This window comes from Mirounga leonina, unplaced genomic scaffold (genome assembly GCF_011800145.1).
Source record: "Mirounga leonina isolate KUSES-001 unplaced genomic scaffold, KU_Mleo_1.0 Mir_91, whole genome shotgun sequence".
Classification (NCBI taxonomy): Eukaryota; Metazoa; Chordata; class Mammalia; order Carnivora; family Phocidae; genus Mirounga; species Mirounga leonina.
Genome location: NW_023270839.1, coordinates 14,802,642 through 14,830,202, shown reverse-complemented (window position 1 = coordinate 14,830,202; position 27,561 = coordinate 14,802,642). Strand labels below are relative to the sequence as shown.

At 37.5% G+C, this 27,561-nt stretch overlaps 1 long non-coding RNA gene across 2 annotated transcripts in view; it reads left to right on the top strand.

Annotated features, from left to right (window-relative positions):
* Window positions 1-6,167, top strand: part of LOC118003112 — a 181,284-nt gene extending 175,117 nt beyond the window's left edge. For both annotated transcript variants that reach the window (XR_004677276.1, XR_004677275.1), the window contains one exon: window positions 6,032-6,167. This is a non-coding gene — a long non-coding RNA (uncharacterized LOC118003112). The remainder of the gene's footprint in view (window positions 1-6,031) is intronic.
* The last annotated feature ends 21,394 nt before the right edge of the window (window positions 6,168-27,561 follow it).

The following is a 27,561-nucleotide window of genomic DNA, read 5'->3' as shown; positions in this document are numbered from 1 at the left end:
CTGACACTGCTTGTCCTCTTTTCAACACCATTTTCAACAACACTGAAAAGCAACTCTACATAATGAGAAGAAACAGGAAGATTGTTGGGAAGCCCACTAATATATGAGAATACATAAGGTGAAAAGTGAGGAAGGATAATTATGTGAGCCACATCTATAAGTGATGGAAAATAACCAGTTTATAACCTCCATGAGCTCATAGTTGTGCAGTATCTTATTACTGTTAATTTCCAAAACATGTAACTTAATTCATGTAAATCTGAGTATTTTATTGATGAACAAATTTAAAGAGGTTGGTAACTATTCTAGAATTTAAACATTTAAAAATTAAGTACCATATCTTCTATTGATCTACCTTTTAAAATATTGTGTTTTTATAGATCCCTTCTTCTCCATACACCTATAATATTGAAGAGCTCAGAACAACCCACACTTAAATATGTTAATAAGAATAAGATGTGTTAAAATGAATACATTTACTTCTCACCCATTTCTAATATCCATAATCTATCTTCTTGTATGTAGAGTAGCCCTCATTTGCAAATTCAACAGATTAATCATGAAGACGTTTGTTTTTCCATTTTGTTAAGTATTTGTCACATGCTTTTGTCATTGACCACATTATAGAACAAATGAGAAGAGTTTAAACCAATAGGCTGTTTTTGAAGAAATATAATTTAAATTTAAATTCTTCTGGGAGAGACAAGACAAACAAGATAAATTACTGTGTGACTCCAGTAATTGCCAGAGTAAGTAGGAGAGAAGCAAACAGAAAGAACTGCTAGTTGAAGAAAGGAGGATAGGAAGTCTGAGATGGCTACCTGGGAGGGTTCTAAGCCCCAGTAAAATAGGACTGAACTTAAAACAACATTTTTAAAAAAGATTTTATTTATTTATTTGAAAGAGTGCGAGACAGAGAGAGAGAGAGAGAGGGCACAAGCAGGGGCAGGGGGAGAGGGAGAAGCAGAGTCTCCGCTGAACAGGGAGCCGGATGTGGGGCTTGATCCTAGGACTCCGGAATCATGACCTGAGCCGAAGACAGATGTTTAACTGACTGAGCCACCCAGGCACCCCTAAAACAACATTTTTAAAATAAACTTGGGGGTGAGATTAAAAGGAAAACCATCAGGTGACATGAAGAGAAGACTGGTTACAAGAGAAGAATTTAGGTTACAAAATGAGGAATTGAAGTTTAGGTGATACAAATAGAGAAGCAGGGAGGAATGAGAACCTTGAAGACAACCTCAAGATAGCTGGGACATAGTATGCCTTCAATAAATGTTTATTATTATGAAAATAAAGGTGGGAAATGGTGAGGATAATTCACAGGAAGTCAATGAATAATATAAACAAAATGGTTAGAATGACTTGCGAATTACTTTAGCTGTAATGTTTCAGGGTGAAAATTGACTAGAGTCTTGGAAACCAAGAAGGATGGAGAAATAGAAGTAGAGGACCTGGTTGAGAAAAGGCAAAAAGGAATGGGCAAAAATAGAACAATGTTTTAGAGAAACAATTGCCTGACTGTGAAAAGCTACCACAGGGTGCTGGCAACTTAATTAAAAAAAAATTTTTTTTAGTCTAAAATATTGCTGTACAAAAAACTTGTTTAATATCTTTGAGTTTTTAAAAGGATGGAATGGTGTAGTCCCAAAATGATATTATGTTACTGTTGCATTTATGCACATGCAGATCTCATGCAACATTATCAACGTTTTCCTTTTCTTCTATCTTCTTAGAATTCTCTTTCTCTGGAGTCCATGGTCTATTCAGTATATGTTGCACTTTTCAAAGGAATGAGCAAAGACAAACTCTCTGACTAGAACACTTACTGGACATTTTATACCAAATACACAACTATATAAATTTCATCTTTAAAGGCAAGGAACTAACTAAAAATTCCTTTTGTGTTTAACTGTAGGAATTTATGAGACCTGAGTATGCCTTTACCTATCTAAGCTATTTGTATACATAAGCTACTTTTCAGTGATTTTCCATTATTTTTGATGTCTATGCCTTGCTCTCTGTTCAAGTTGCAAACTACCCCAAAATCTAGTGGCTTACAATGAAAACATTTATTTAACTCATTCGTCTGTAAGTTGGGCAGGGTGCTGTGGGAAGGCTTGTATTTCTCCACACAGATCACCTGAGTGGCTCAGCTGAGGGTTGTAAGATCTGCTTCCCAGTTGGCTCACTCACCTAACTGCTAAGTTGACATTAGCTGTCAGCTGGAAGCTCAGCCAGAGCTGAGGAAGTGGGGGTCTTAGTTCTTCTCCATGTGGATCTCCATGTGGGCCTCTCCACAAGTTACTTGGACTTCCTTGCAGCATGTGGACTGGTTTCCAAGAATGGGCATTGCACAAGAACCAGGCAGAAGCTGTATCACTTTTACTAATCTAGGTTTTCAAGTCACAGAGCATCCTTCTGCCACAGTCACCAGTCAGTTCAGATTCAAGGGAGCAACTGTACAGCCTACCTCCCAGTGGAAGGAATGTTAAAATCATGTCATAAGAAGAGTTGTGGGAGGTGGGAGAAATAGTTATGGCCATTTTTGGAAAACACAGATTCAAAATCTGTCCCAACTCTGAGTGAACAGAACAAACTTCTGTTTCACTGCTCTCCGTTGTATTGCTACCCAAATTGCTTTGCTCAGGAACCCAGAATTCCCCTCTGGGGCTGTTGCCTCTTTAGAATAATCACAAGGAAAGGGTTAGGGACAGGAAGCACTACCTCCTCCACCTACCAGAGAGGTCACAGTTAGCTCTGGAGTCGAAAGCTGTGCACTTCTAGGAGAGCACTTAGTACCTCGGTTACAAATCAAAGTACCTCTCACTGATTGGATATTCATGACTTAGCAAATCACAGCTCCCATTGCCCCCTCTACACACTTTCTGGAGTAAATCTAGAGAAAAGCGAGGAACACATAGCTTGGGAAACCATGTTAGAATTAGACAGCTCACTCTACCAGGGAACAGACAACAATATGGTTTCTATTGAACATCATTTGTGAGAGTTGCCTTAAAGGATTGTGTATTCCAAAGGACAGATTGAGGAAAATACTTGATCTTGGGAGAGTCCCGGTTCAGATCTAAGGGACCACGCACATAATGGAAGAAACAGGGCTCCCAGGCAGATAGATTTAGATTTTAATTCAGCTCTGCCACTTAACTGTGTGATCTTGGGTAAATCACTTAATCCCTTTGAGCCTCAGTTCCCTTGTCTGTGAAGCAGGAATAATACCTATCTCCCAGGGTTGTGGTAAGGACTGAATTAGATAATGTTTTAAGAGAGCCCTTCTATCTAGTATATGGCAAGCCCTAAATAAATGAATTCTCTTCCTCTTTTCTCTGCTGCTGATTCATTATGCTTCAGAGCACCTAATTTTTCTGAATTTTAATTATCCCATTTTATAGCAAAGGAATTGAGATGAATTTGACCTCTGTGCCTTAAACCAGTAAATGGATGGCAATGCCAAGAACAATGTAAATATATTACAATCTGAAAGATATTAAGTGCTTTTCAGATGCAAAGGATGCATAAGTACAGGGAAATCCCAACTCATGTTTCCTAAAAAAAAAAGAAGTCAATCCCCCTGCAATTGCAGGCAAATATTAAAAGGAAGATATTGCATATATTTGCATATAAAAGGATTCTCAAAAGAGCACATGGAGAATCTTGACCAGCAAACATGGTTACATGTGGGTTTTCACTATGTAGAATAATTTTGTGTATATATATATATGCTGTGTATACAACTTACTTTGAAAAGAATACTGGTGAATATGGCAACTTGGGAGTAATTTTAGAAAATGCTATGTTTGCCTGAAAGCCTATAGAGAACTTAATTAGATTCAGAGATGAAATCACCATGAAAATTCCCACTAAGTTTTTCAAGTGTACCATTTTTTATCTGGGTTTATGACTGGCCTTTTTCTGTGTCATTGCTCTGATCCCCATATATGCTCAAACCAGCAGATAGAGGAATGTTGTCAGCCTTCACATATGCTTGCTGCCCTGTGCCCAATGGAGGAAGAGTGGCAAGTTTGTAATGTTTGCCAAAACAGCCTGGAGTCACTCGCTGCACTGAATTTAAAACCCTGGTAAATAACAGAAGCTAATTTCAGCTTTAGATGATGGCTCACTGAATCCAGACTCTCTTTGACCAGAATACCAACTCAAGATACATCCCTAGTCTTTGCATGCTCTAGAGAAGAAGTCCTCAATATCAGTTTAAGTGCCCATTACCGTCATTTATTCCACAATCACGATACCTTGCTAAATCCATCTCAACATAGGCCAGGTTTCTGTGGCTTTGAAGACTATGGATTTGTGGTTTGCAGGTATTCTAGAACATTCCATTCTTGTTTTAGTTATTTTCCATTTGAGTCATTTTAAATTGGCAGCTGGCCCAAGAGACCATTACCTGCCTCGTTAGAATCGGTTAGTATTCTATTACTAATAATTAAGTCCAAACAAAGAGAAAAGAGCAAGTCAACCTAATCTGAAGAGGGAACCGGTTTCCTCATCTATAAAATGTATTTCTATTTCACAAGATTGCTATAATGATCAGATGAGAAAATAGTTTTGAAAGCATTTTATAGACTGTACAATGGCAAGGTGATAGGAAAGAGATCAGACTCATTATACTGAGAAACTCTCAGAAGTCTACACAGAGTCCTGGTAGAGGAATGCTGAAAGCAAGCCCTCACAGAAAAGTATTCGATTCAAAGTTAGAGTCAGCAAAGCAGGCTGGGGAAACAGAACCTTAGGTCCCTGCCCAGGTAAAATGAGGTCATCTCAGGTCTGGAATCCAGGAGAGGGGGGCCAGTTCAGGAGCACCGAGTTCAGGCACAGTGATTGAAGCAAAGTGTGTGAAAGTTTGTGCTCACCATCCAGCACAGACAGCCAGAGGAACTGTAACTGCGTGCTTACTGCCTTTGTATCTTTATGGTCCAGCCTGTCTGTTTTCCTCAAGAAAAACAAATGCTTAACATTCTGTGTGAGGATGAAGTTTGACAGGAAAAGCCAAGCTAGAGAGAGAAGTATGATTTGTTAATGCTTCTTCTGAACTCTTGTCCCCATAAATGTCCAACTCCACTGTTTTCAACATCCCTTGGATGATCCAGCTTCCTTGATGGACACCTAGCAACCCACCTCTAAGGTTCTCTGTGAAATAATGCTGCCCAAATTCCTCATTACACCCACCTCCAGAGAATATCTTAATATTTCTTGGCATTTATAGTTCTTCCTCAATCAAATTGTACCCATATTATGTCTCTTTCCCTTGAACATCTTGGTCTCTGACTAGCTGACCATTCTGTCTTGGGGTATGACAGTAATCACTAATAATGGCTAACATATTATTTCTCCAAATAGCAGTTTTGCTGTAGGGAGTTTTTAATGCAATAAGCTAAAAATTGAGGACCTCATGGTATTACTGCTAGTAGAAGTGGAACTGGCCATGTTTCCAGGCATCCTTCAAATCCCCTCCCAAAGTGGGCCCTGCCACTGCTTATTCACAGGGGTCAAGCTAGAAGAGATGAGTAGGTGGGCCAGTTGCAGTAGGGGGTGCTTCATGATGATGGTAATGAGAGTGGGTTGTTAGTCATTCATTTGAAAACAAAGGTATATGCAAAACACTTTGGGAGAAAGTGATATACAATTCACCAGTTTTTATGATTTTCCTGAACAGTGCTGTTAATGGTCTGAGATTGTGCATACAATTAACATAATTTATTTGTCAAATATTTATTGAGAATTTACCATATGCTGGGCACTGTGCCAGGTCTGGAATATACAGTGAACAAGAAGACACAAATTCAAGCACCTAAATCATTTGAAGTTGTGATAGTTGTTCTAAAGGAAGATACAGGGTGGTAGGAGAGAATAATACTAGGGAATTGAGATTTGGTTTGGGAGTTAGAACATCTTTGAGTAAGTGTCCTGGAGGAATAGTAGAAATTAGGTGAAGAGAGGGAGGCAAGAACTTTTCAAGTGCTGAGATGTGAAAAAAGCATGGTTATTTGTCTAGGAACTGACAAGGAGGGCAGAGTGGCCATATCCCAGAGAGCCGGAGAAAAGTAGAGCGAAAGGACATCGTTGGGCAAGCAGTGGGCACAGCGTGCAACTTCCCGTATGTATTGTAAGGATTTCAGAGTCTCTCCTAAGTACCCTGAAAAAGCCATGGGCAGTGGGGCTGGAGACATTTAATTAGCAGAATGGAATGATATTTAAATTTCAAGAACTCATTCTGGTTCTTCTGGAGGTGAAATTACAGCAGGGGCAGGGGAAGTCAGATATGCAGGCAAGAGGAAGAGCCTGCCTGGACTAGAGTGGCAGCAACAAGTAAAGAAAAGAGGACAGATTCAAGATATATTTTATAAGGAGATTCCAGAAGATTTAATGATGGATTGATTGGGGTGGGGGTTCTGTGGGACAGAGGAGGTGCCAGGAATCGCTCTCACATTTCTGGTGTAAGAACCTGGGTAAATGGAAGTGCCATTAATGGAGATGAGCAGATTTTCGCAAATTGATGGGATTTCAAAAGCATAAAACACAGGTAGTGGGAATATAGGCTTCACCTTGAAATATTCAATGAAAATGGCAATGCCAATCGCCGTCATCATCTGAGTTGTGTCTATGTGTCTGTGTGTGACAGTGACTGTGTTTGTGCTTTGTGGAGAGGAGAACAGGAGGCTTACAAAGAAGAATTGCAAACAAGTAGGTACCTAAAGTAATGAAAAAATGATCACTGCCTAGTATAGATGCTGCTGGGGAGTCTTTCTGATGCAAATACATACCTAAGTTAGCTCTGCTTTCACCTCAGGAACAAAAAAGAAAAAAGAAAAGAAAAGCGAGGTTTAGAAAAGAAACATTGCCACCCGAAGCTACAGATTCCATTGTTTCTAAGGAAAAATTCATTTACATCAAATATCTGAAGCTGTCAGTGCACACAAAGACTTTGAAAGCATTTGTTTGGACCTAATACTGTACTTTCTATTTATATTCTAATGCCTCGTCCACCCCCTTATGATTCTTTGTGAACTTGCTCAAGTTTTGGCTCTACTATACTTTTATTTTTTTTTCCCCTGAGACACACTTGTAATCTTTACAGACTTGTTCTAAGAGCAAAGAAATGGATCATTAAAGAAAGAATGAAATGTCATTTGATGGTGTGCCTGCTGCTTTCTTTGTGGAGAATCCGTTCCCATAGCCTTGTAAGAGTGGAGAGGCTGCATGCCATGGAAGTTAAGGAGTAGATTAGACGTGGTCAAGGACAGAAAACACATATGCTACCTGCCTCCTTCCAAGAAGATGAATTCTGAAGCTGAATGAAGCCTGCTATTTCTAATTGTTTTTTTAGTGAAAACAATCTTTTTTGTGATCTGTTTCTCAGGGGTGGTATACAGTCTCTGAAAATGAAATCAAATGCACACAGTGGACACAAAGCCCTCATAAATAAATAGTAATAACAACAAAGCTTTTGTAAAGTTAGGGGTAGCAAAAATCATTATCTGAAATAATGAGACGTTATCTGACAGGGTCATTGACCACTTGAAGTTCTGATGGTAATGATCTGGAAGATAGTTTATAAAATCTTCAGGGGATTTTTGAATCTTAGGAAAAGAACCTGTATCAAAGATAAAGGCACTTGTGATGAGCCCTGGGTGTTGTAGGTAAGTGATGAAACACTAAATTCTACACCTGAAACTAATATTACACTATTCACAATAAAAATTTGAAACTAAAAAATAAATAAATAAAAAATATAAACTAATATTACACTATTGCATAAAATCTGAAACTAAGAAAAAAAAATAAAAAATATAAAGAGTATTGGGATTAGTAAGAAAGAAGGGGTTATAAGAAACTATACACATCTCTACACATTTTTGGAAAAGAAAGATGAACCAGAAACTAAAAAGATTGGCTCTGTTGAAGGAGAAGTGGAAAAGAGGCAGAAGAAAGGTAGAAAAGGAATGAGTAGAGATGGGGAGCATCTGACATCTCGCTGAGTATACCACTTTGTATAGCTCTGACTTTTAGAACCATAGTATCTGTTCACATTCCAGAAAGATAATTAAAATTGATCAGGATGTGGGGGAACCCAAAACAGAATGCAAGCTCTGGCAAATAAATATAACTATATATTTCAAATAAGTAATATAACCACACTGAAGTGGAAGAAAAGAACTAACCTACATCACTGAGGAAGCAGTGTCTTGTTTGGACAATCTAAGACTAAAGACCAAAACAACTGTACACAAACACTGTATTCACATTACTAAATGTGTTTCTTACAAGGATATGGGTTAGCAATTCTGAAACTACTTATGGATATGCTAAAAATAAATATTTTATAGATAATGAGAGTCAGGTTTATCATAGGTGGAGAAAAAGTTACAGATAAGGAAAGAAGACAACTAGAATGACCCTGTGGTTTTGGATTTAAGACAGAGATATAAGTATGAACTCATGTTTTTACTATATGTGCACAGAAAGATACAGAAATAAATATAGATGTATATGCAAGCTTGTATATATGTATACAACTTCTGTTCCCTGAGAGGTCCTAGAAGCAATGATACCCATGACCAATAAGCATACCTAACACCCAAATCTTAGTTTCTAAACACCATTCTTCAATAAAGGGAAACCAGTCTCCTTAGAGAAGTGTGCTGAACAGAGAAGCCCAAGAGTATCCTGGAATAGCTATGGTGATGGAAGGTAAAGAAGTACTTAAAAGTGGATGGAAGCATGTCAAAGTAACACAGGGGCCAACATGAAGGAACTCCCAATGGCCAAAGCTGGAACAATTTGAGCAAAAAAAAAAGTAATGCGAGTGCTGGATTATAAGCCATAGAATAAAATAAACATCTATGAGTCTACACTGATATAATTAAATGATTTTATAAATAAATAAATGAGAAGAGACAGCTCATCTGCAAAGAAGAATGCTAATTAATACCTGTGAGTGTAATGAAGGAAATTCAAAAACCACCATCAAGCAGACACCAAAGGAATAATCATTGTAGACAAGACCCGTCAATGGATGCTAACATCAATAGACAAGAATTTGAGGAGAAACAGTACATTTGAATAGTCTCAAAGTATCTGTACCAAGATATTTGTTAATTACAGCAAAAAAAAAATTGTGACTTTTTATAATAGGGAAACCTGACAAGTACCACCTAACCAAGTGATCAAGATTAGTATTATCAGTAATAAGACCTATTGACAGGTACTTAATAGTCCCCTGCTATGGTGCATTGATAAGAGCACTGCATCACTGTGGCTGGCATTCTTGCCAAAACTACATAGCCTCAATCTAGTTATGAGGCAACAGCAGACAAACCCAAATTGAGAAACATTTTACCACAGAACTGTCTAGACCCTTCAAATTCTCAAGATCATGGAAGACAAAGAATGGCTGAGGAACTCCTACAGACTGGAGGAGATTAAAGAGACATGACAACTAAATGCACTGTAAAATCCTGGACTGGACTCTGAACCTGGAAGAGAACCTTAGTGGAACAATTAGTGAAGTTCAAATTAAGTTTCTAGTTTAATAATTAGTATTATACCAACACGAAGTTCCTGGTTTTGATACTTGTACTGTGGTTATATAGGACAAGTTGGGGAAGCTGGATGAAAGGTACACCAAAACTCTCTATACTCTTTTTGCAACTTTTCTTTACATTCAAAATTATTTCAAAGTAAAGTTTAAAAAGAGAATTAGCAAAGTAAAATAGTTCCTGGAGTTAGAGAATTGAAATGGAGAATATGAATGTTGTGGAGGAAAATGAATTTTACTTCTATAAGATCCAACTGAAAACATCTGTGTTGCTGTTAAAATGAGTTATAGAAAATCCCTCCATCACTTTTTATTTTACTCTGTAGTTGTATCAGAATAACTTAGTACTTCTGACTAAATCCTTATTTGGATTTGATGTCTTAAATTCAATTTATAACCTCCCAATTTTATCTCTTGGTCTTTGTTCATTCACAGGTTTCTACTATTGTGAATAATAAGATGTAAGATGATATTTCAAGGGAGTAGAAAATTTCTTTTCAAGCAGAGTACTGAGCTCCTTCAAAGGAAAAACCCTCAGTTTCATGTTCCAGTTATCATTGTAACAAGCAAATAAGGAGTCCTAAACTTGGAAGCAAAAATTCTTGAGAAAAAGGAGAAAGTTAGAACCTTTACCTCATAGAGCATTTATTTCTTGGTGTTTCAGGAGACAGACTTGTGGATCAATCAGTTATTTAATGAATAATACTCATTTGATTTATGTCAGAGTTATGTTTTTACAGGATGACTCCATCAGTCTTGTAGTGAGAACAATGGTTCATCCAATGTTCTCTTGACACCTGCTGGGAATACCTCATAACAGAAGTAGTTTCTATACTTAGTATTTTGTATATTCCCAAGACATTAAACCAGGATATATATAGAGAGATTGGGCAAGGGGGGAGGGGGGGAGAGAGCACAGTCCCATATGCCTTTTCTTAGCTCTCCAATCCCAATATAAGAAATACAAATTTACAGGCAGTAGCATAATATAAAGTTTTCCCGGCAGGTACCAGTGGGTGGGAAACAAGTTGGGTTGCTGTAGCCACAGGATCCTTCTGTGGTAATGGAATAAAGCATTTTCTTGAGTTCTCCAAGGGGGCTTCTTCTTTCCAAAATCTTCCTGCTATGATTGCTGATAATTGAATGGCTTCACTAAGGAATGAGATTCTCATTTCAGAATTATCATGAAATCAGAAAGAGATACAACAATGTCTGTAGATCATATCAGTGAATAAATGACTAATAACAAATCCTATTTCCGGGATGCCTGGATGGCTCTGTCAGTAAGCGTCTGCCTTCGGCTCAGGTCATGATCCCAGGGTCCTGGGATCGAGCCCACATCAGGCTCCTTGCTCAGCAGGAAGCCTGCTTCTCACTCTCCCACTCCTCCTACTTGTGTTCCCTCTCTCGCTGTGTCTCTCTCTGTCAAATAAATAAATAAAATCTTTAAAAAAAAAAATAACAAATCCTATTTCCAAAGTTGACCATGTAGGAAAGAGAGCCTCAACATAAGGTATATTATCTCCTGGTTAAAATATTATTTTTTCTCTGAAAATTCTGATTTCTTGTCTAATTAGGTGAGAGAAGAACAGTAATCATTCCATCATTAGTTTTACTCAGTACCAGGCATTGTACCCAGAGCTTTTAGGCATTAATTCATTTAATTCCCAAATAACTCAAGAAATAGGTATTTTTTAATCCCCGTTTTACAGATGAGTAAACTGAGGGAAAGGATGCCAACCAAACTGGAAAAGCAAGGTAATTGCTGCCTTAAAGAAAATAAAAATAACATTGGGGAGGGTATGGACTATGGTGAGCACTGTGAATTGTGTAAGACTGTTGAATCACAGACCTGTACCTCTGAAACAAATAATACATTATATGTTAAAAAAAAAAAAAAGATAGTAGGAAGGGAAAAATGAAGGGGGGACAGTCGGAGGGGGATAAAAACCATGAGAGACTATGGACTCTGAGAAACAAACTGAGGGTTCCAGAGGGAAGGAGTGTGGGGGCATGGGTTAGCCTGGTGATGGGTATTTAGGAGGGCACGTACTGAATGGAGCACTGGGTGTTATACGCAAACAATGAATCATGGAACACTACATCAAAAACTAATGGTGTAACGTATGGTGATTAACATAACATAATAAAATAAAATTAAAAAAAAAATAATACCTTTACTTGAGAATGACACTGTTGTCAGGAGCGTAGGGTGTAGTTTTTAGTATTTTGAAATAACGTATTTCCAAATGCATGTGCTTGTTGTAGAGGTATGTTAAATTCTCTAGGATGCACAAGTAAATCAATGATTATTGAGGAACTTGTGTCACTAGTACTAATCCTGATGTAATCCTTTCAATCATGGGCCTTACTTCCAAAATAACATAACAACTAGATATGGAAGGAAAGATTATAGGAGAAAAGGACAAAAAAGTGTATAAAGAGGTCAGAGCTATTCATTATTGCAAACACAGAACTTTCTGGGTTCCATGCTTCTGTGTAGGATGAACTATAATTTCTTCAAGACTAATTAATCATAGATTCATTTTTTAAATTTGATTTTATCATATTCATTTTTATACAAATAAAAAAGAAAGTAAATTTGTAAAAAAGAAAATTAAAATTTTACGATAAATTTTATACTAACATACAGAGGAGACATTTTGTTACAGAACTAAAGAAGTTAAAAAGAGCAAGACCAGTAGCAGTTTAGAATGGCTAGAAAACTGAAATTAGGTACAGAAGAGCTAGGTGAGACTGAAGTGTTCTACAAGAGACTGCTCCGAAGGGTTTCCATGCCATGAACAGGTATCATTTCAGGTGTGCGTGTGTGCATGCTGTAGACAAGGAGGAGCCATCAAAGGATTTTAAAGAAAGAACTGCCATATTTTTATTTTAGTAATTTCATTCCAGCTTTCACAGAAGCACAGATTAAAGGAGTTGAAGCATGGAGTTGGGTAAAGAATTCACCTTAATAAAAAATGATGGAATAATATTGAAGGATTGGTGTGAGCAGAGACTTATATGATCTGTTGAATATTAGACATTGCAAGCTTTGAGAGAAGAATGATAATTATAGAGCAGACTGAGTAAGGATGAGCCTATGAAGAGGGCGAGGTCAAAATGGCAGGTGTATACATGGGTACATGATCATGTCAGTAAGTATTTAGAGCCATAGTTTTAATTTAAAAGTCTGCAGCAAATTCACTTGTAAAAATCTTAACATAGATTAAATCCTATAAAGAATGGCATCTGTTTTGAGTGTGTGGTGGAAAGGGTTATGATGATAGTTTTAACAGTTAATTGTTCATAACTACCATAAACATTTTAGTTAATTCTAAACAACAAATGTAGAACTAGAGAAGGGCCTGTGTGATCACAATCAACACTTTCATTATACAGATATATAAACCCAGAGAAGCTGAGCATCCTGTTCAAAGGTTCACAGCCTTTTATTGCCAGTCTAGTTTCTAGAACATAAGTACTACCACATGTATATTCTCCCTGTTTTATCAACAGAGAACCCTGAACATAGCTTCGTCAGATGGTCCCCAAATTCACAAAGCAGGTGCGCAGCAGGGCTGCCATTAGAAAGCCCTCTTTCTACACTTCATTTGTTAGCACCACCTTGTATGGGTGGTTTCCTTACTCTTCCCAGCTGCTAAGAGAGGGAAGATCCACTTTACACACAGCACCCAGCACAGTGATTGACAGATAGCAATAACTTAGCTGAATCTAAGTCAAACAGTGAGCAGTGGATGCCACATCCCAAACAAAGGTCACAGACGAAGCAGGACACAGAAACGAAGGATTTGTGAAATTCATGCCATGAAGACAACTCACCTGAATAATTAGAACAATAAACCAGTTATTTAGAGAACAGAGTGAGATTGTAGTTGTATCAATCAAGTGTTTACATGGACCTAATACCTCATCGTCTTTCATCCCTGACTTTTTGTCAGCCTTTGGGTATACTTGTTTGCCACTCTAATTCTGAAGTTTGGAGCATTACTACTTGAGACACTTTAGTCTCTTGAAAGCAAGAATAAAGTTAAATGCTAAGTGCATGCACTGCACAATCTTATAACTTGTCATTGTTTACGTTTCTTTAAAAACCTTTTGACTTGCCTCTACATTTTTAACACCTTCTCTTGATAGAAACAGGGACTTACAGAAAATTTTTTTGTTTCATTGTTTGCTATTTCAAGGCCCATTGTTTTTGCTCTTAGTTTTAAAAAGGTACATGATCTCTAAAGACTTGCAATGATAATGTTTTGACATTGTAATTTAACATGGCAATGTGGTCTCAATAATCTTTCAGCGACATTGTTTTACCATTGTCTTGACGTTGTAAAATGGTCTCTCTAGACTTACATTTTGCCATTGCCTTGACATTGTAATATGGTCTCTATAGATTTGCATTGAAATTTGTTTTGTCATTGTCTTGATATCATAATGTCCTCTCCATGGACTTCTCTTCACATATATCATCCTCTCCAAAGACTTGCATATCAGCCCCATTACAAGAGCAGTGTGCACTGTTAACTTCCCATTCAGGTGAACTGGGAATGATCTTTCATGGTTTCTACTTAACACTAAGTATCACATCTCATCAATAACTATTTTCAAACTCTTTTATCTCAACTCTTCCCAAATACCATTCCTGATGCAGGGTTTTTACCAAGAAGCAAAGTGGACAAATTCCCATTAGGTAAAATCTGCCTGCACATTTTTCATTTTTAATATTAAACTCACTCACTTTAAAAGCATTAAAGTGGAGCAGATCATGAGGGAGTTTGCATCTCTCTAACCCATAATAGGGCACTATTTCACAGAGTGGATCCAACCTATACAATAGTACAGAAGAGTACATTAGAAAGAGAAAATCCTGATCCTTTCTCTACTCACAAAATACCTTGGTAAATTCTGTTCCCTTTTGTAATGTCATCACTTTTCGATGCTTACTGCTTTAGACAGTGTCACTGTGTATATTATCTTTCCCCATTATTGTGTACCCTAAAAATTCTAGGAGTATTTAGTATCCATATTTTCATCCACTATTCTACATGCATGCCTCAGTGGAATCATTTTTCCTTAGTCACAATAGGCCAGTTTAAACGAAAACAAAGTCATTTAGTGTGATCGTGCATTTCCTGCAGACAATGGAATCCTTTCCTTTGAGCCCTTTGGGGAAATTAAGGAATCGAGTAGGTCTCTGATAATTGGACTATGCCTAGAATGCAGCCCTTGCTGGCTAAATGATTGCCCCTTCCCACTGTCATTCGAACAGTAGGAGCAAGTTTATAATATTTAGTGAGTTTCTACACTGTGTCAAGCACTATACCAAGTTTTTAATGTGCATAATGTTGATACTACAAACATATATACTTCATAATCCTCATTTCTCATTATCCTTCTCCCCTTTTAGGAGCTTAAAGAGCCTCTGTCTCTTGCTAAGGTAACACAACTGTTACATCTGAATAGTGGGATTGAAACCCACTCATTTGAACACTTGACCAGAGGTTCTTAATTCAAAGAGCATTTAAAGGGGAAGAATCCTATCTAAATTTCACTAACTTCTGAGATGTATTGTCCTTTAAGTTATAAATGTAAGCAATAAAGCACAGTAGTATTAGAATACCAGTGACTTTGGCACCAAGAGGAAGCACAGATATTTTTCTGTCTTATGACAGTTACTGCAGATTTCTCAAAAGAGCATTTATGCTCATCACTCTTTCAAAATTGCAGTTGTTATTAGACCTGCCTCTAAAACTAGTTATTTCATGTCTTCAAGAAACACATATATTACTATATTATAATTTGGTTTTTTCTAATGTTTTGATAACTGTACTTCAATATAATTTGTTTCCTCCCATGATTTCCTTCCATGATTTTTTTGCCATGACCACATACCACCTATATTTTTATTTACATAATGTTTTCTTTAAAATAACCAGTGTCTTACTCAATGAACTGTTTATAGAGAAAAATTTCTCTTTCTCCTGCTATAACAATTCATTATGTTATTGGAAACATTAAAATAAATATGCAACTATTAGAATTTTCATAAGAAGAATAGGTAGCTCACATTCCACATTTTGAGAAATGCTAAACTAAGGCATAAAATGTCAGGTCTGGCACTCTCCTGTGAAGGCAGTCTGCTTTGCTAAAAGGTCAGTAATCACTAAGTGATCAGGAAATTTCTCTGAGGGTCATTCTGTAAGTGCTTCACACAGAGCTCATGGAAGCTCTCACTGTAGAGATAGGCTACATAAGGCAGTTCCCCTACGAGGAGGAAGGAACCTGGCTTTGGAATCACATTGCGGTATAGATTCTTGTCAGCCACCTGCCGGCTGTGTAATCTTGGCTAACTCAACCCTAGCTGATTTACTGATCTACAATATTTTAGTAAAGAGTAACACTCTGAAGACTCTACCAAAAAAATTATTAGAACTAATAAATGAACTCAGTAAAGTTGTAGAATACAAGATCAACATGCAAAAAGCAGTTGTCTTTCTACACACTGACAACAAACTATCTGAAAATGAAATTAAGAAAATCCCATGTACAAAGCATCAAAACAATACAATTTTTAAGAATTAATTTAACCAAGGAGATGAAAGATCTATATACGCTGAAAACTATATGATTGGTGAAAGAAATTAAAGATGTCAATAAATGGAAATATATCCATTTTTATTGATTAGAAGAAATAATATTGTTAAAATGTCTATACTGCCCAAAACTGTCTAATATTCAATGCAATCCCTATCAAAATTCCAATGGCATTTTTTAAAGAAATTGAGTAAACAGTCATAAAATTCATATGGAACCACAGAAGACCCCAATAGTCGAAGCAATCTTGAAAAGGAAGAACAAAGCTGGAGGTTCACACTTCCTGATTTCAAACTATCCAGAGCTATGGTAATCACAACTGTATGGTGCTGGCATAAAAATAGATAATAGACCAGTGGAACTGAGTCTAGAGCCCAGAAATAAACCTGCATATATATGGTCAACTAATATTTTACAATGAAGCCGAGAATACGCAATGGGGAAATCCTTAATACATGGTGCTAGGAAAACTGGATACCTACATGCAAAAGAGTTAAATTGGTCCCTATCTTACACCATACACAAAAATTAACTTGAAATGGGTTAAAGACTTAAACATAAGACCTGAAACCATAAACTCCAGGTAAAGCTCCTTGACATTGGTCTTGACAATGATTTTTTGTATATGACACCAAGAGCACGGCAACAGAAGCAAAAATAAACAGTTGTAACTACATCAAACAAAAATGCTTTGCACAACAAAGGAAGCCACCAACAAAATGAAAAAGCAATCTTTGGAATGGGAGAAAATATCTGTAAACCATATATCTGATAAATCCAAAACACATAAAGAACTCACATAATTCGGGGTGCCTGAATGGCTCAGATGGTTAAGCGTCTGCCCTTGGCTCAGGTCATGATCCCAGGGTCCTGGGATTGAGCCCCGCATTGGGCTCCCTGCTCAGTGGGGAGCCTGCTTCTCCCTCTGCCTCTGCCTCTCTCTCTCTCTCTCTCTGACTCTCATGAATAAATAAATAAAACATTAAAAAAAACTCACATATAATTAAAGAAAAAAAAAAAAAAAAAAACCTAATTAAAAATGGGCAAAGAATTCCAGAGATGACATACAAATGGCCAACTGGCATATGAAAAAGTACTCAACATCACTAATCATCAGAGAAATGCAAATCAAATTCACAATGAGATATCACCTCATACCTGTTAGAATGGCTGTTATCAAAAAGACAGGAGATAACAAATGTTGGTGAAAATGTGGGGAAAAGGGAACTCTTGTACACTGTTAACTGTTATTGGGAATGTAAATTGGTATAGCTGCTATGGAAAACAGTATGGAGGTTCCTCAAAAAATTAAAAATAGAACTATCACATGATCCAGCAATCCCACTTCTGGGCACATATCCAAAAGAATTGAAATCAGGATATCTAAGAGAGATCTTCGTCTTCTGTTCATTGCAGTGTTATTCACAATAGCTAAAATATGGAAACAACCTAAGTGTCCATCAGAACACACATATGCAATGAATACATGTGAGATATAATAAATATAAATATATATTATATCTCACATATATATGTGTATATATATATATCTTCTATGTATATATATATGTATATATATCTTCTATGTATATATATATATGTATATATACAGAATATTACTCAGCCATAAAAAAGAAGAAATCCTGCCATTTGCAACAGCATGGATAAACCTGGAGGGCATTATGCTAAATGAAATAAGCCAAAAGAGAAAGACAAATACTGCATGGTATCACTTATATGTGGAATCTAAAAGAGTCAAACTCATAGAAACAGTGGCATGGTGGTTGCTGCAGGGAGGTGGAGTGGAAAAATGGGGAGATGTTGACCAAAGGGCTAAAATTTCGATTATAAGATGAATAATTATTTGAGGTTCTAATGTACAGCATACTAATTATAGTTAATAATATTGTATTGTATACTTGAAATTGGAGAAGAGAATAAATCTTATGTTCTCACCACACACAAAAAAATGTTAACTATGTGAGGTGATGGATGTTTTAATGAACTTAGTTGTGGTAATCATTTCACAATGTATACATATATCAAGTCATCATGTTGTACATCTTAAATATATACAATTTTATTTGTCAGTTATACCTCAGTACAACTGGGGTTGGGGGGTTGGACATTAAATGGGATGCCATTCCAGGTGCCTGAGCCTAAGTAAGTGCTCACAGAATGCTTGTTCTCTTCCCATCACTCCTTTTCTTGGTGAGTACGTTATGGAGAAGACTATAATTTGAACAGAAAGACAAAAGATTTCAGTGTTGTGGTATCACAGTACCATGTCTGACAGGTAAAGACTCAGCTTTGAGTGGAGTCTTGAGTGCTAGAAAATGCACTTTATTTAGAAAATCTGGATTCCTATATTCCCATATTTCCAATGACCTTGAGCCAATGAACCTGAGTATCAAGTTTTCTTGTCTTTCCGTTAGAGTGATGTATGATGTACATCACTGGTTTATTGTAAAAATTACATTAAAATACATGCAAGAGTACTGTCCAAGGCAGGACAATCCTATCATTACTTATCTGGCATACAGTCTTCTAAGATTTTATTTATTTATTTATTTGACAGAGAGAGACAGCGAGAGAGGGAACACAGCAGGGGGAGTGCGAGAGGGAGAAGCAGGCTTCCCACCGAGCAGGGAGCCCAATGCAGGGCTCGATCCCAGGACCCTGGGATCATGACCTGACCTGAAGGCATAAACTGAATGACTGAGCCACCCAGGCGCCCTGTGACTTTTATGAATGACTAGAAGTTGTCATGAGCACTCGTTATTTCACTAGACAGTAAGGCTAATTATTTCTACAATTTCTGTCCCTTTCCTGTGGTATTAGATTACTGTCCCACCTGCTCTGTGTTTATTACTTTATTTATTTGTTCCAAAAAATGTATTGATAATCTATAATATTTCAGACCATAGAGCTGACAATATTAGTGAATAGGAAGATCTAACACTTAAACAGAACTCAGAACTATTCAGAGCATTTCATGTGTATTAAACATTTAATCTTTGCATCAATTCTATGATTTTTAATTTGCAGCTGAGGAAACTGAAACACAGAGAGGTTAAGTAACTTGCCCAAGGCCACACAGCTAGTAACTGGCAGAGTGAGAACTCATCTGATGCAGTCTAAGTCTAGAGTCTGTTCTAATCACTATATCATGCCCCCTCTCAAGACAGACAAGATGGACATCACCTCCTCATATAGGGAGCTTCTGTGAAATAAGTGCACCCTAAATAACAATAGTAAGGAAATAGGGTTTCGCAGTTCCAGAGCGTTTTCACAATAGTGTTTCATTTGATTTCTTCAGTGGCTCTGGACACAGGGAAGGAATTAGCATCTTCACTGTGTAGATAAGAAAACTGTGACATGATCTTAAAGTACTAAAAAAGATAGAAAATTGGGAAGCAAAGACCTCAACTTGAAATTTTAATAAAAACATTATTTTCTGGATGTTCTTTTCTCCTATAATACTACACAGGCTTATTATGAAGATCAAATAACATGACAGATTGTAAATTCCAAAGAACTGTGTATTACCTATAAGAAACAGTAGTAGGTAGAGAGAGTATCAGTTTCAATGCCCACAGAAACCTGATCTCCATGTGGACTTTGTCTAATTTAAACTAGGGCCATCATCTTCATAATAACTTTAAACCCCAAACATCCTATTCTGGCTTTAAACCCACAGGCAACTGTACACTAGAATTCTCTGCTGGTGTAACATCATAGGGTATCCATACAGCAAATGTCAGTTGTCTCCTCCTCAAGAATAGGAGTTTGAACTCCAAATCCAACCCTGAAGCTAGCCTACTGTGAGAAGTGATTGAGCTGCAAACCTCTGGACTTAGTATCTTCATCTGCAAACTAGCTGGTAGAAGTGATAATATAGGGTCCTCATCCATTTTCCTATTTTTGTGTCCTTCTAATAGCCCCCACCCCCTGACCTGCCACACCCATATCCTATTTCTGTTACCATCTTCTCAATACTCTCTCTACTACAGGCCCTCATTTAATACTTTTTTTATGAATGTCTCTTGTCAGCATGCATTTGGTGTAAAGGGAATCCAATTTTTTTCTTGGGAATAATGACATTATTAATCTAATGATTTTTTTAAAAAAATCAGGACACTGGGTCAATATTCTTCACTTAACACACTAAGTCTATATACTGCAATGTTACTAATTGGAGAGATTTTTGATTTCAGAGTTCCAGATATTATTAATATGTGTGGTCAAGACTGGAAACATTGTCAAGATTACATAAAGCTTCTTTTGTAGGAAAAGTTCTCTGATTCAGAGTTGTGTAGGAAGAAAATTCATCAGCTTTGTCCATTTTGTGAAGTAAAAAGAGCTTGGGCTTTGGAATCTGGCAAGTCTGAAGTCTGAGTCTCAATTGTACTCATCTGTAAAGTGGAAATAATGCCATCTACGTCACAGGGTTTTTCAGAAGGGAACTGAAATCATGAGAGAGGATCCCTGTGCACAGTACTCAGCACATAGTAGATGTTCAGTCGCCCTTCATTTCTCCCTATACTCCTGCTCTGATTGAAATCTATATTGAAATGTTCGGCATTCTGCTCACCAGGCTTTGTGGACTTTGTCAGATAAGAGCTTTCCTCGGCTTAGTATTTGGTAGGCAACTATAATGATTAAAACAATAACACTTACTCAAGTGTTCAAAAGCAATTGATTTTCCTTGTTTTTTTTTTTTTTTTTAACTCACCAAAAGTTTATCAACTTGCAAAAGCCTGTTTCTAAGTATCTCACCCTCCCCTTGGACAAGAGGTGAAAAATTATGGCTCCTAATATTTATTATGACTTTCATAAAATAAATCACCAACAGACTCTTGCAAGGAGTTATTATTAATTTTATTAATCGTAATGATACCAGTTGTGTTCAAAAACCTCATTCCAGTTTTTTTCTTGGCATTTACATAATTCTTGTTTTTCAAGTTGAAAAAAAAGGTGTTCAGATTAGACTCAATGCCAGCTTTGTCATTAATTTGTAAGTCTTGGATAAATACCTTTGATGGAAAAAAAAACCTAACTAAATCTAATTTCCATTCAATATATAACATTAATCAATTAAGGATGTCCCGAAAGTACATCCGTATAAGCAATAATTGTTCATTGTCCATGCAAAAATTTAAAAAAGTGTTGAGTGATAGAAATCGCTTCCCAAAACTATTGTGCAATCAAAAAGAAGCTCCTTGTGTTAGATAGAGCTGAAGTTTAAGGTTAAAGTTCAAGTTTTCATTCCACACTATTCAGCTTCACATGCATGGAATTCCCAGTAATATCGACATAGGGAGAGCAGAGCATCAGTCAAAACCCACCAGACAGATGTGAAAATCGAATTTTTCCAGTAAGCTCTAATGTAAAAGGAAATGCTAGCACATTGCAGGGCGGTGGAGTTGGAACATTGCGTGAAGATGAGAGCTGCAACTATAGCAACGTGGGAAACTGTGAGTCTAAAAATCAGAGGAAGAACTGCTCTGATAAGGATGAGTAAGGGCAGAGGAATTTTCTCCTAATGATTCAGATGTTTGAGACTAAAATATTTGTAAGAGATAAGCCAGTCTTTCCCCCTCTCTACCATGTAGGTCACAATGCCCAGGCAGAGAAGGCATGCTATGACTAGGAAACCCAGTCTTGCCGGGGAAGCCTGCTCTCCAGCCCCCCACCCCAGACCTGAGCAGTGCTGCTTTGATAAGAAATTCATTGATCTTAGAAGCTCCACTTATTTATTCTGTGGGAGAATAAACATGATCAGAACCTCATCTTATTCTCAAATGTTTTAGGATATCATACGTGTTATAAGAAGCCCACATACATAATTCTGTGTAGGATAGAGATTGGTCGTGTGACTTGAGAAGCAAAAAACAACCAACATCTGTGTAGTCATTTTCACATTGCTTTCACATATGTTATCTCCTTGAACCATGTCACAATTCTGCGAGGTAGAGATTATTAATATTATTCCGGTCCTGGAGATAATGCTCACGGTGGTTCCATTCAGAGCCATGTGCGCAGTCACACACTGGGTCTGGGCCTCGTGGGGACTTCCACCCAGTCTGCAATGTTGTGTTTTTTCTTTCTTTTATTATGTTATGTCAATCACCATGCATTACATCATTAGTTTTAGATGAAGTGTTCCATGATTCATTGTTTGTGCGTAACACCCGGTGCTCCATGCAGAACGTGCCCTCTTTAATACCCATCACGGGGCTAACCCATCCCCCCACCCCCTCCCCTCTAAAACCCTGTTTGTTTCTCAGAGTCCATAGTCTCTCATGGTTCATCTCCCCACCGATGCCCCCCCTTCATTTTTCCCTTCCTACTATCTTTTTTTTTTTTAACTATAATGTATTATTTGTTTCAGAGCTACAGGTCTGTGATTCATCAGTCTTACACAATTCACAGCACTCACCATAGCACATACCCTTCCCAGTGTCCATCACCCAGCCACCCCATCCCTCCCACCCCCCACCACTCCAGCAACCCTCAGTTTGTTTCCTGAGATTAAGAATTCCTCATATCAGTGAGATCATATGTATGTGTCTTTCTCTGATTGACTTATTTCGCTCAGCATAATACCCTCCAGTACTATCCATGTCATTGCAAATGGCAAGATCTCATTGCTTTTGATGGCTGCATAATATTCCATTGTATATATATACCACATCTTCTTTATCCATTCATCTGTTGATGGACATCTTGGCTCTTTCCACAGTTTGGCTATTGTGGACATTGCTGCTATAAACATCAGGTTCACGTACCCCTTCGGCTCCTTACATTTGTATCTTTGGGGTAAATACCCAGTAGTGCAATTGCTAGGTCATACGGTAGCTCTATTTTCAACTTTTTGAGGAACCTCCATACTGTTTTCCAGAGTGGTTGAACCAGCTTGCATTCCCACCAACAGTATAGGAGGGTTCCCCTTTCTCCGCATCCCCACCAACATCTGTTGTTTCCTGACTTGTTAATTTTAGCCATTTTGACTGGTGTGAGGTGGTATCTTATTGAGGTTTTGATTTGGATTTCCCTGATGCCGAGCAATGTTGAGCACTTTTTCATGTGTCTGTTGGCCATTTGGATGTCTTCTTTGGAAAAATGTCTGTTCATGTCTTCTGCTGTGTTGTTTTTATGTCTCATGCTACTTTTGAAAATCCCATGCTATTGCTCATATTAGCATATGATTGCAGAGGCTGGAGTCAGTCAAGTCTTAACTGCCCTTTCTAGAAGTTTGCCCATCTTCTTTGGGCAATGGGGAGCTTTGAAGATGGATGATAATGTATTATTTTTTTATTCTTTCTTCTGCTTCTGTTTTTAATCTAGTAATGGCACAAGAATGAGCTTTTGAAGGAGAGATTAAAGTCAAGGAAGCAAGTCTGAAGATCACTGCAATAATATAGATAAGCAGTAATGACATTATGAATTAGGTATTAACAGGAATGAAAAATCAAAATGATTATTCCTCTTTTGCAGATGAAAACACTGAGGAATTGAAAAGAAAAGTTTCAGAGGTATGCAGGGTTTCTCTGGCATTATCATAAGCAATGACAGCTAGCAAATACTACCCCTAGCTGAACAAATACTCCGAAGCATGCAAGATGCTTAGCTTAGACACCTCTACCAGCCTACCTCCCAGGCCACAGACCTTTAACTCCAGAAACTATTCACCCTGATGCACTCTATTCTCTGTGCCATTCCACAGATTGAGCCTTCTGTCATGGAATCCTTTTATCCCAGAGAACACTTCTTGCTCAATCCTCCACAACTCAGTTCACTTCTGAAGAGCCCCCCTGTGCAACTGTCCCATCTGTTATTATGTATGTATCTATCATAACATTAATCACATTGTACTAACATTTTATATATCTGTCCCACCTAGAAGCCAAAAGCTAAATTGTAACCATCTTCATGTCCTTCTAGCCTTACATGTTTTAAGGACCCCATATAATTTACTGAATGGAGGTATGGAACTTCTACATCATTAATAATCATAGATTATTTGATTCTGTGATACAGAGCATAGCAAGTGAAGTAGATGTCTAACCCACTGGTTTTCTAGTCTCTAAAATGACATGGCAAGGGTATAGTTTGGGCCAAAACGTATTTCTGAATTGAAATTTTAAACCTAGAAAGGCTGTATGCGAAGGGATAGAAAGAAGACCTGGCTTCTTCTATGTTCGATTATTCAAATGGTTTTCATTTCTAGAACTCTGCTTCTCCACCCCCCACCTTGTTGCCCCCTTTATTCACCTCTACCCTGTCCCACGCCTCAGACTGATTACCTTATCCCCACCTCACCTGACACCTTATTTCTTCCTTGCCTAGGCTGTCCCATGATGTAATTAGGCAGCTGAGCACACAGCACTGCTGCTGCCTCTGCCTCACAGTAGGGGTCTCTGGAAACACCCAGTTCCTTCCCCTGGATGGAGACTGCCGCAGTCCTGGATGGAAAGGCATTTTGTTGCTAACATGATTAATAATATGTTGGGAGGTGGGAAGGTAGAGTGCGGGGCAGTGCCTTTCCTGGAAAGTTTTTCCCTCTTCATTGCTTATGTCATACCTACTTTAATCAGACAAACAAGGATATGCAAAAATGAGATGTGAAATGATTCAGACATTTTTGACAAAGCACCATGCAGAGTAGACAAAAGAATATATTTAAAGGGAAATATACACATTTCAGACCAAGTTTCATGTGTTCTTTACAGATCTCCCATTGTCCACTCAGAGGACAAGTATGGATCATGCATAGCAAACAAGGTGCATTGGTTTCTGACGGTCAGAAGATACAAGGAATCCATGATTACTTAAGTTTATTAGGCCTTTTAGAGAGAGCACTAATAATATATTATTGATTTTTAAGCTTGGAAGTCAGGGTTGAGTATAAATTTTACTTGATTCAGTTTATGCCAAGCTCCTAAATTTGCAGATGAACAATATTGAGTCACAATCCAAAATATGAACAAAAATTTGAGAGGGAAAACAAGAATTAGGATAAGTTTGTTTCAAATTCCAAATGCTTTGGAAAGAAGAGGTTTTATAAATAACGTGAGTAAACTCATCATCCAGAATCTAGGCATGCTCATCATCCAGAATCTAGGCAACTATGATTTTTATAGGTTAGTATGACGATTAAGACCTTGTTCTCTGGAGTTGGAACTAACTGATAAAAGCCTGTAGTCTTTCTTTTGCTAGCTTTTTGAACTTAGGAAAATTTCTCCACCTATATGATCATCTGTTATGGGAATAATACAAGTACTTACCTTATAAACTGGGAAGGATTAAATGAGATATATAATTAAATGAGATATATAAACGTGTGTTAGTGGCTACATGGTAATATATGTAGATAGATACTGTGTAAATATTATTAGTGATACTTGACTGGCTTTTAACTCTTCTAGGAATTACATCATAGGAAAGCAGCTATTATTTCTTTTGAATAATCCTTAATATTAATTATGTATTGACTGACTTCTGCATCTACTATAAATGGTTGATTATATAGCCTAAAGTGTCAAAAGATATCCTGTGTTCGAAACTCAATGGTATCATGTAGAAAGTTCTACTATTTGGTGATCATGGTGGTCTGCAAATATTTTTTACTCCTCTCATATAAAAGTGGAGTCTAATTCCTCTCCTCTTGAGTGGACGTTCGCCTTAGTGCCTCACTTCTATCAGTGAGCCCTGAGCCTCCATGCTGAAGATCATGTGGAAAGACCACCTAGAGACAGAAGGTGCCCAAGGAGTCCCAGGCTATTCTACCCTCTCAGCTGTTTAAGTCCCTGCGTTAACCACCATATGAATGAATGAATGAGTCTTAGATGACTCCAGCCTCTAGCTCCCTGCCCCGGCTAATAATGAATGGAACAGAGGGAAGCAGGATGTTGCCACCCATCCCAGCCCAAATTGCAGATTTGTGATCAAAATCAATATTATGGTTTTAATCCACTGAGTTTTGTGGTGCTTGGTTTGCAGCAATAGTTTTTGGAAAAAAGTGACCAATTTGTGTGCATCTGTGTGTATGAAATGTTTCGCTTATTAGAAAGCTTGGCTTATTACATAGGTTCCAAATTTTGTCCAACTTGAAAATTTAACTATGTGTCTGATAGTTTTCTAAAAGAGATTGTTGAACAATTAGCACACAGCAGCACTTTCCTACAAATACATATTTAATAAACCTTAGATATAAGGTAGTCTAACCTTTTTTTTTTTCAATGAAACACCAAGCTCAAAGAGGTCATGTAATGTTCCCCATATTTTACTACAAGATGGTACCAGCAGTTCAACTGGCTGTTGGCTTCCCCCATGCTTTGGGGAGCACTCATTCAAGAGCATTCCCCTGGCATCTTGTAGCTGCCTTGATTATTGCTCCTATTACATTGTAGTTTGATTGCTGCTCTATCTTCCATTCCTACTAGACTATTCTCTTGACAGCAGGTACTTTTTGTTATTCACTTTTAAACACATAGAAACTGGCATGTCCTCAAGTAGTTAAATATGCATGGATAAGAGATTTTTTTGGCCACGTGTATAATTTGGAATTTTTTTTCTGATGGATATCAGTCAGTAATTCTCAATCCAGAAAGACTGAGGTGAAGGCCATATTCCCAGCAACTCTGACTGAAGCAGCCGAGAGGGGAACCTAGGTATCTGTGAATTTTAACAGTTCCCAAGTTAAGTTTTTCAAACAGTTCTGTTGTTATAACATAACTAGCAATTGTCCTTCCCTGGGCAAGTCATGTCCCCAGCACTGTATCTACACAGAAGCAATGGGCTAGGAGAGGTCTCTTGGGGGACAGATTTGATTCATCTTTTATCTCCATTTGTAACTCATTTTCTGATCAGTAGCCATGTCACTGGATATTTGAGGACAGGAGCAGGAGAAGTGGCAAATTTAGTACCCAAAATGAAGCAGACCTTACTACAACCACACACCTGGGTTGCTTGGTTGGTTTGAACCAACTAGAAATTGTTGGTTCGCCTAAGAACTCCGAATCAATTGTGATGCGTAAGGGAACAACCTTGTTCTAAAACAGCTTTTTATCTATAATGGTTTCCCTGGGGCTTTGTCAACTCTTGAAGTGGGTGCAAAAGAGGGGCAAATGGTAAAATCGTAGGTCTTTTACTTGACCCTAAAAACACTGTGGTGGAGTCTGAAGGATACTGTTTTAACATCCAAAGAATCCTGAACCCAGCTGTTTTCTTTATTTAAACATCCTGACTGATTTTGTATTTCCATGTGCTTTGATTTAGCTGTTTGTTCATTTTTCCTTCAGCAAAACAGGCAATTAGACCCCTCTCACATAGGAAAACAAATTAAGCCCTAGAGAAATAAATGAAAT